We start from the raw sequence: 10,934 nt of genomic DNA, 5'->3' as shown, positions 1-10,934 counted from the left end.
AAGGAGGTGATTTCCAAGTAATTTATTTTTGTTCTGTTTTCCAGTCTACTTTGAACGTAGGCATCCATATGCCATATACTCTCCCTGTGAGTCTAGTTATTTGGTATATGTTGTCAAAGCCTTAAGTCTCGATTTCCTTAGTTGGAAAGATTCTAATAACTCATCAGGTCATAATTTGCTCTGTCGGCTGCTTTATTTAGGAAGAGTAAATAGGTCACTTGCAAGGGCCAATCAAGTGCGAAATAAAAACGCCTATATCTCAAACCAAGAATGCGCAGCTTTAAACAACATTCAAAATGTTTCTAGATTTTTTTTTTTTTTTCAGATGGGAGGAATTTATAGAATTTGGCCTGTCAGAGAACAAAGAACATACCAGCTTCAGGTGGGCAGTACCCAGTTCCGGTTTGACAGCTTCTTGGCAAGTATTATATGTATCAGGCTTGACTGGATGGAAAGGGGGACCTGAGGGGAAACACAGCAAAAGATTGGGGGCAGAAAGAGGAGGGAGAAAGGCACGTGGAAGGGCCCAGGGAAGGCACACAGCCCGGCTGCTTCTGCATTTATGGTGCAGCGCTAGCGCCATCATGTGGTTGTCGGTGGAACTTCAGAGGAAGAAGGCGTTCTTTCCCCACTATGTTTAAAGAATGGACTAACCGACCAAAATAGTCTAAAAGGCCTGAAAAACCTTGAGAAGGATATCACTCTATAATTCTTGTCCATCTAAAATCTGAAGGTATTCTTGGCCTTTCTCTTAGTAATGCATCTGGTATCGTGTTTGCTATTCGGGCGACTATTTGTCCCTTCGTTCATCTCGTGTGCAATGAGTATACATTGAATAATGTGTCAGACGCTACAGAGCTGGAGAAGAGCAGGTCTCATGGTCTAGTAAGAAAGACTATGAAGGAAATGTTAGAGCAACCTCATAAATACTCTAATGCGGGAATGAGAGGCACACTAACTACCACCACAAGAGCCAAATGGGCACATTCAATATTTGCCAGATACCATCATGCCCCCACCTCCCATCTTGGTGCTGTCACAACCAACCTTGCCTTGAAAGCTTGTGCCGCTCTTATTACCTGTATCACTTGCCATACCCGTTTTAAAGTCTGGCTATAATTATTGATTGATTGATTCAATAATTATTTACTGATAGCCTGCTATGTTTTAGGAAGTCCTATAGGTGCTGGTGGATACAGACACAGTGAGGAAAGACAGAAAATCTGTCTTCTGCCATCAAGCTTATGTTAGGGAAGTGAACCATCAAGAAAAACAGTGATGTGTGTATGTGTGTGTGTGTGTGTGTGTGTATGTGTGTGTATGCTACTTTCTTAGTTTTCGCCTGTTTATTTTTGTTGTTTTAATTCCATATTTCCCACCCATGTTTTCCATTCCCCGCTTATTAAATTCTCAGCAGTTAGTCTTAACTATTTCAAGTGAGTTTGAGATTTAAATCAGCATGGCTTCCTCAAGGGTTCTGGGAAATTTACTTAACGTCCTGTTGCTCAGAACTCACTTGGGTTTCATTTGTTTGTTAAGCCATGAAGTGGGAATTGGGGATGAGATCTCAAATCTTGGTTCTATTAATGTTTCATTTATCAGGCTTACCTCCCAATCTCCATTTCTCTTGGTCACTTTAGGGTCTTGCGTGTAATAAACATGAACAATCTCAGCATTTTCTAATCAAAACAGATACTAGGAGGTTGGCAGCAGCATGGCATCCATACCCAGCACCCAGGCCTCAGCAGTCACAGCTGTCGGGGGGCTGGAGGGGCGGGATGGCAACCTCAGCTCAGCGGGACTGAAGGAGCCGGCTCTCTCTTCCTCTGCTCCAACAATGGGGAGCCAGAGCAGGAAAGAGGGACTTTTCCTCTTTAGGGCATTAGCGTCCTAAAATAAGAGAAAATGTGAATAATCAAGCTGAGCTCACTACCAAGCTGGAAAAAGATAAGATCTCAGTGAGTGGCATATATTTGTTAACAATTATTGGAAAAATAGACCTATCTCATGGTTATGCTCTCAAAGAGTTGAGGCTCTTCGTTAAACCAAGAATGCATCTCATTCTGCTAAGTGTTCACTTAGGCCTTTGTTCCTATGTGCACAGCCCAGGATAAATACCAAATGGTTGGTATTTATAAACGAGGTCATCTCCCCTTAAAAAACAAAACAAAATACAAAAACGAAAGTACTCCAGGCCTGCTTGTGGTAAATCACTACAGACTTTATGTTATGCAGGAGAGGCCCGGAAGCCCAGAGTTTCCCCTTCAGATTCCATCAGTTTCCCCACCGAACTAATTAGCCCAGTGTGTCAGACTTGTAAACATATCAGCTTCCTGTTCAGCTTTGGAAGATTCTGAAAACTAATTCAAATTTTCAGAGAAAGTCTTCTAAAACTAAAGCTAAGTAGAGATTATGTAATATTTCATACAAAATATAATTATAAATTGTGCTGTGGAGCTTTCTCTTCGCTCCAGGTGTTTCATACATTAAACACCTTTATGCTGTTTATAAATTTAAAGGAAAATGTCTTTTGATTCAGAGTCCCATTTGAGAGGAAAGAAACATAATCTTTGCAAAGAAAGAAAGAAAGAAAGAAAGAAAGAAAGAAAAAATAAAAAAAACTTATGCTCAACAACTGAAAATATCTTTTGCCTAATTTTCTCTATATTTACAGGGCCTGGTTGTGGTTGCCAAAAATATACAGTCTACATATATTTGTTATCAAAACTGAAATATTAAAAATGTCTTTGGTATATCTGTGACTCAAACCTGGAAAGACATAAATGTCATTTGTACATGCTTCTATGTAGAATACAAGTTTTGGTTCATCAGGATTTTAAACAGATGTTATTGGTCACTATTTAGGACAAGTTGAATTTAAAACAATGAAATCTTCATTTAAAATATATATTAAAAATATTTTTCAGGGACATCCAACTCTTGATCTCCACTCAGGACATGATCTCACAGTTTGTGACATCAGGCCCTAAGACCCAAGTCAGGCCCTGTTCTGACAGTGTGGAGCCTGCTTGGGATTCTCTGTCTCTCTGCTTCTCCCTGGTTTGTGCCTACGTTCTTTCTCTTTCTTTCTTTCTCTCTCTCTCTCTCTCAAAATGAATAAATAAACTTAAAAGATATATATTTTTCAGACATTAAGGGGCACCTGGGTGGCTCGGTCAGTTGAGAGTCCAACTCTTGATTTTGGCTCAGGTCATAATCCCAAGGTCGTGGGATCAAGCCCTGCATCAGGCTCCATTCTCAACACGGATCCGGCTTAAGATTCTCTCTCTCTCTCTGTCTCTCTCTTTCCCCCTCTGCCCTTTTCCCTCACTCACAGTCTCATTCGTTCTCTCTCTAAAATTAAAAAAAAAAAAAAAAAAAAATTAAAAGTCACCCAAAAGCAAGTCTTGCAATTTTATTTTTAAGATTTTTGCCTTTAAGGCATATGAACCAGCCATTTCCAACTTTGCAAAAAGGACCTGTGATGTTCTCATCTGAGCGTGCCTCTTCAGGGTATTGACTGCTTCCCGCAAATCACCAGCAGTTGGACCCATGAAGTATCGTCACTGCACAACAGAACAGGATGTACTGGTGAGATAATCCTTCCCTTGGTGAAGGGCCACTTTGAGAGACAGGCTCGACTAACAGGCATGAATTTTTAAACCAGTTTCATTAAATTGTATTAATAATCTTTACAGTTTTGTTGCAACAGTAGCTGGTGAACATTCTGATGTAAAATACATAGGCATTTCTACCAAAAATGGTTAATGTCATCATAGTCATATATTTTTGAAGAACTTATTTCTCTAAAATTTTCTTAACCCTAATCCTGTGTCCAAGCTGAGTCTGATGAATATCATCAATAATGCAAACAGTTCAGATAGAATCTTCAGGAATTAAGCGACCTTTTTTCCCACTCAAGTCTACCCCAATTTAACGGTCTTGAACTGTCTTAAAATTCACTTCAAAATCTAGGTCTGGTCTATATATTGCTGAAATGGTCTGCTTAATCAATTGTTACCAAAAAAAAAAAAATGACACTGTTTTGTACATAAAGCAACAATATAGTGAATTTTGTCTTTACTAATGCCATTTTTCTCAGCTTGGATTTGAAAATCAAAATATAAAGTCCATAGCCATATGGACTTTATTCATTTTCATGGACTTTATTCCATTATTCATGGACTTTATTCATTTATTCATACTTATTCATTCTCACGATGAATAAGAAGGATTGTATAAGTAAATACTGAGATTAGAAAAAGTTATTTGAAGATTGCTCAAGTTCATTGCTTAAAAAGTCCCTCATCTATGTCATTTAAAAACAGTAACAAACAACAATGAAAATAACACAACTAGAAAACACTAGAAAACACTGTGCATTCTAGTAAGTAAACTAACTCGTTGAACCCTTACAGCAATGGTCTGAGGCTTGTATTTCTTATCACCATTTTATAAAGGAGGACACTGACCCTGGGAAGGGAAATTGTCTTTCAGAGTCACAGGGAGAGTGGAAGGAGGACAGAGTCACGTCACGTACTGTTAATTAACATCTATGCCATACCAATCGTTCTCTCTAGGCCAGAAACCTCCCCTCACCTTCAGGTGGGGCTGCGGAACATTTCTTCCTGAACAACCAACCGGATCAAACTCCGCCTGTTCCAGACACTATGGAGAATCTGCTCCCTCCCAGTTATCTGCCCCCCTTCACCCTTACTTTAATTGTCTCACCTATCCTCCCACTGTTGGTAAAGATGCCTTCCAGCTTGAGTCTTCGTTCCTGTTAGCCATCGCCACAAGCTGGGCCCTCCCGGTTCCTGTACTCCACCTGTGAAACGGGGTTAGTCTCTCTTCTTTCCTGTTCCCACTGCTCCCTTCCTCTCTCTTAGGCACTACTTATCTTTCACCTGGACTTTTGATTGACCTTGAATGGTCTTCCTATCTTCATTTTCTCTCTTCTCCAGTTCAGCCTACATACTATTACCCACTGCAACTTATTAACACATATGTGAAATCATTTCTAGCAAGAACCTGGTTGCTTGCCTACAAAATGAATAATAAACTCCTAAAGTTTCCACTCCCGGGCCATTCATATCATAACCTCGACTTTGTCTCAATCCTTGTTGCCATTCTGCCTTTCCATCTCTGCCTGTCCTTTGCTTGTAAAACATTATTTAATTTTCCTCTGCAATGCCTAGCACCAACCCATTGGCTCTAAGGCACCACGCACTGTCTCTCCCATGTTCCAGAGGAGATGCCCACTTGTCTGGCAAACTTTTCTATCCCAAGTTTTCACCTCTCCCCCTTACTCGACATTCCCTGTGCTCTTTCTCGGTTCGGGCATGCTTGCCTAGGCTCGGATCGTGGTTTCCTCACTAGGCTCCTAGTTTCTACCTCCTCCTTCAATAAACCCACTCAGCATTATCACTGTCAGGGTAACTGTATCAAAACACGTCTACCCTGCAAATTTTCTGCTCAAAAATTAAAAGGGTTTCCTGTTTCCTACACGTGAAACTCCAAACAGACTGCCATATGGCCCAACTACAGGGAGCCCCATGCAGGTTTTATTTTATTGGAGTCTTCAAACTTCTTGGTTTGGCATTAAGCCGTAGTTTGAGAATCAGCAGTAGGAATATTATTCTATTACAATCTGCCCCTCCACTCCCCCCACCCGCCCCTCCAGACACATACCACACCGAAACCATAACCATCACTTACAGGTACGTTGGGGAAAGTTTGAGTTCAATAGGTTCTTTTTTAGGATCAGCATCTTTCATACGCTCACGTGTATTATAAATATCCAAAAAAACTCATTGAGGAAAAGGGTTTGTCTTTTTTCCCCCCTCTCAGTCACTCTTAGATATTTCCCAGGACCCCAGAGTTCAGCAGCCTAGATTTGAGGCAATCTTGCCCTCTACATTCCCTGCTCCAGTCCTTGTCACAGGTCAAATGCCACCTCAGAAGGTCTTCTCTGACCATCTTGGTTCAAGTTGCCACCCCTCCCCACGCCATCGTCTTGTTTTTTTTATTTCATAACACTTACTCCAATTTGATGAGATGCTTATTGTTTATTTGTTACTCCTTTTTTTGTTTTGTTTTGTTTCTGTTTGTTTGTTTGTTTGTTTGTTTGTTTTTCCTCAAAGATACTGGATCCAGGGGAACTTCTTGTTTCTTACTCGGTCTTCACCAGGGCTGGTGGCTAATACACTTAATACAGTTTGGCTTTCTTTCTTTCTTTCTTTCTTTCTTTCTTTCTTTCTTTCTTTCTTTCTTTTTCTTTCTTTCTTTTTCTTCTCTCTCTCTCTTTGAAGGAATATATGTCCCACCAAAAGCCTTGCTTCTACCCATATCCACATCTCTTAACCTACCTAACTGAATTTAGGCCTATGTTATAAGGCTGAAATAAAAGTTTCCTCATCTCTGAAATTTTCCCTGATGATGTTACTGAACTTCTACAATATTAGCATCTGAGCAGCACAATTTATTTTGAACAGTTAATCACTTTTCACCTAGAAATGCTACCTTATTCCTCCAGCCTTAGTGTATTTGCCTTGTGGTCAGGACTGTTGCCATACTTTGAGTATCTTTGAGGATTTAGCAGACTGGGCTTCTCAGGTAGGCAATAAATATCTATAGCTTGATTACAAATGATGCATGCAGTAGATTCCCTTTGGGTGAAGATGCTATACATTCTCACCTTTAAAATTCTTTCTTACTCTTGAAAGAAGTAGGTCTAACTGGAAGCAGTGGGGTGAAAAGGTATAATGAAGAAATTAAGGGAAGAGGGAAGTTTATTATCCAATAATACAGTGTGATTGAAAAATCCTCATTTCATGTTTACATGGTTTAAATTCAACAAACAGCAAAATCCCTCTAGTATCAGGGATCTTGGATCGAGTTGATATTTCCTGTAACATTTCAATAGCCACATGCATTTTTGTGTAAGTCACTTAAATGTTATCCATTTTTAAGGCCACCAAGCAATTCCATCTCTTCCTCGTATTGAGATCTTCTTTGCTGAGACAAGTTCAAGTATTGGCCCTCCATCCAAATGATGTGGATTAGGACGTCTGGAGAACCTACCTTTGTTTTCTATTAATGGAAAGCTTGGAAGGCTTAGTGATTTGTAACTTCTGTCTATTTTAACACAATGTCTGACTTTTTTTTTTCTCTGTAGAATTTTATTCCATTTGGAACATTCATGTGATCCAGTAACATGCCACGTATGAGACTTTTCGTATGAAAAAACCAATGTATCTTCTGCTTGTCAAATTTCATAGCCAGGAGGTTGTGATTTGGGGCAGACGCCACCTGGGTGCCTGGATTTTCTGGAATGTTGTCAGGGTGCTTGTTTCAGCCTGTCTCAGAGCATTCTGTCTCTGCCTCACCTGGGACCTTAAGATGAAATCTGCCCACAGGTGGGTTCTGCAGAGTGCTAGTGCTGAAGGTACCCTGGGGAAAAAAGTGTTGGATTATCAAATACATTTGAGGCATCGCGGGATTCTAAATCTCCTTTTTGGAAAAAAAAAAAAAATCACACGGCTTATTAGCATGTGAAGGCTTTGAGAATTTTTAGAGCTCTACAAAATTAGGTCTGCCTGCTCCCTTGACTTTCCTGACTTCATTTCCCACATCTGTCACTTTCTTGTGTCTGACCATACTGGGTTTCCTGTGATTCCTCAGATACACCACCAGCACTCTCTTAACACGCTTTGTTTCCTTGGCCTGAAAGTCTCCCTCTTCCCTCCTGGATCCCTGCAAGGGTCCCTCTTGTCTCCTTTAAGTCTTTTCTGAAATATCATCTTCACAGTGAGGCCTTCTTTGATGCCCTTATTTCAACTTATGAACTATCTCCTACTGGTCCTCTGTGTTGACCTTTCCAGCTTTCTATTTCTCTGACACACTCATCACCGGAACCACAACCGTTCTGCATTAACAAACAACCTTAAATCCTCCTGGTAAGCAACCGTAAACATTTATTTTGTTTCAGATGTGTAGTGCTTATGTGACCCGCCCTGAATTTGCTCTCTGGACGACTGGGGTCATCCCTGCAACTGTACTGATACGGGTTAAGCTTGTTCACATGTCTGTGGGGCTGGTGGATGTTGGCTAACCTAGGAGGGTCCCAAGGAGATGACTGCAGTGTCTTGTCTCCGCTGCATGTGTCTTTCATCCTTCAGCAAGCTAGCAGAGGCAGAGTCTGCGGGCAGGCCCAGAGAAGCAAGAGGCAGCAAGCTTTCGAGGAGTTGAAACCAATTCGCTGATGTCCTATTGGCCAAAGCCGGTCACGTGGACACACACAGCGTTGGCGTGGGTGGTCATTACACTATTGCCCCGCACGGATGTGGATACAGGAAGAGGTGAACAATTTGGACCAGTTTTGCAAACTACCACACATATCAGAACGTCGACTTCAAATTTTTGTTTGGTTTGCTCTCTAAGGATATAAGTTCCATGAGGGCAGGGAGTTTTTCATCTACTTTGTTGACTACTTTATTTTCCTTTATCTAGAACCACGCCCAGCACAAGGTAGGTACTTAGTTTGCTGGATGAATAAATGCATAAAAATAAACCCTTTAAACTTTAACTCAATATTTGCAAAAGTATTTTTCAATTGATCCATTTCAAGTGATCCCATTTGGAAAGGCAAATAGAACCTCATTTGGAATCAGACACTGTTCAGATCCCTCATGCCTTTCTTACTAAAAATGTAAACTCCAGTAATGAATTTTAATTTTCAGTATTTATTTTTCCTTCTTTCATTTACCTAATCCTTAGTAAATGACGTTTATTTTATTATTATTATTTTTTTTTTTTTTAGTAAATGACTTTTATGTACCAGATAATGTACCAATGTTAGTGGTAACAGGGAGCAAGGATACAGCCCCTGCCTCGGAGAAGTCTCAGTTGAGTTGAAGAACAAAACAAAATAAAGCAAAATTAAGCAATATGATATGCTCCGTTATAACGTTATGAAAACAGTACCCAAGCACGTGAAGGAAGAAGTGTTCAGATGTACTACTTGATAGTAGATAGGGGGGTTCTAATTTGGATCTCTGTATCTATTTAGACTGATGAAGTCACTCTTCTAATACAACTTGCTGATTTGCAACATTTCTATTTACACCATTTATTCTCTTCACCCATCCACACCCTTACCCTTATCTTCTTTTCTTTCTGAATCCTATGCATCTTTCAAATTTGAACAGCCACGGAACATTCTCTGACCAAGTTCGCTCACAACCCTCCAGCCCCTGAATCTATCCAAATTCTCTAGCATTTATTGTTCATATCATATTAATGTGTAATGGTTAGAGATCTCTATTCTACTATTTTTAAATAGACTATTTAGCTCTCCTATCATTCACCTTTTCACATGTGGATGTCTTGTCTTTTCAGAGAGTTAGTAACCATGTTGAGAGCAGAGATTTTGTTTCTTTTCTGGTATTGCTGAAAATAACATCATTATTTACTCAGTACTCGGATAATTAATTAAAAGGATATACTGAAAACCAAAAATTTTAACCTAGTTATGGGCAAGTCTGAGAATGCGTATGTGGGATGTTGGCTGGCAGTGTAGAAAATGATGATTATGTACCACCCTTACCTATGTTGGAAACCGGTTACTACTTTATAGAAAGCTGTAACTACAGACCAGGCTTATTCACAGGTTAAAACAAAACTGGCAAATTTTAAGAGGGCTTGGAAATGAACAAGGGAAAAAAATTTTTAAATGCCAAACTACAAATGTACAGAAAATAAAGCGATTGCTTGTTGGCAAAGAAAATGTTGGGAAAAAAGGAATAAAGAAAAAACAAAGATGTGTTACCTGACGTTCTCTGGCTCCTGGGCAGAACAGAGGATTGTTTATCTTTCAATTAGTTTTGCATATCTACACACCTGTGTATCCTATTCACCAGCCCAATAAAACCGCCCTTCAGGGGTGAATTCTGCTTAACATGGCACTTGATGTGTGGGAAAGCCCTCAAATAAGCTACAAAAGTAGCAAGTCAATTCACTTAGCTCAAGTAGAATCCAAATCTTACATTTGTCTGGAGGCCTTCGAAAAAGACAAAATGCAGCTCATCAAATATTATAATTATTTACTGATAAAAACTATGCTATAAGTCATAGAAGTGAGGAAAAGAGAAGAGACATTATTAGTTGACTCATACAGGAATCAAATTATAATAATCCATTTAGATCCTACTAAAGACTGCATCTCACTCAAGATGTTTCTGGGTAAATAGGCTAGGCCATTACAAACTCTTTTTCATTTAGTTCTACAACCTGCAAAGAAATTCTGGGTTCTCATATTAAGGAGCAGACTTTACAGCTGACAGACTAAATGATTATTTATTAGCTTATTTCCCATTTTAAATGAATATGTCCATTTGGAGGTCTCTGGCATTTCATGGTGTGAGTCATTTATCCTTAAGTTTTATCCTTTCGCAGCGGACTATGTATACCTCGTGCCTGCACAAATGAGAAATTGTGGACTCAGAGAGATCTCACAAAGGTCAGAATCCTGAGCTGACATGATTTCTTTGCTTCAAAGCCAAACATAACAAACATACATATATCGTAAAACACATATAATATTTAAAAAAAAAAGATGTTATTTTTCCATAGTCTGTCAAACCTGAGATTCTTTCGTTCTCACATTTCCCCCTTCATTTGTTTTTGATGTAGATGAGGAAAAAGATTAAGTTATTTGATTACCTTAAAACCCAGTCTAGTCTTAGCTAAAGCAATAAAGAGAGGAGAGGAGAGGAGAGGAGAGGGGAGGGGAGGGGAGGGGAGGGGAGGAGAGGAGAGGAAAGGAAAGGAAAGGAAAAAGAAAAGAAGAAAAAGAAAGAAAGAAAAGAAAAGAAAAGAAAAAAGAAAAGAAAAGAAAAAAGGTGTACAGTTTGAGAATTGTCTTCATTCTCAGA

Source organism: Panthera pardus, unplaced genomic scaffold (genome assembly GCF_024362965.1).
Source record: "Panthera pardus isolate Hobbes unplaced genomic scaffold, ASM2436296v1 HiC_scaffold_20, whole genome shotgun sequence".
NCBI lineage: Eukaryota > Metazoa > Chordata > Mammalia > Carnivora > Felidae > Panthera > Panthera pardus.
The sequence above is the reverse complement of the archived record's forward strand: the minus strand, read 5'-3'. Positions refer to the sequence as shown.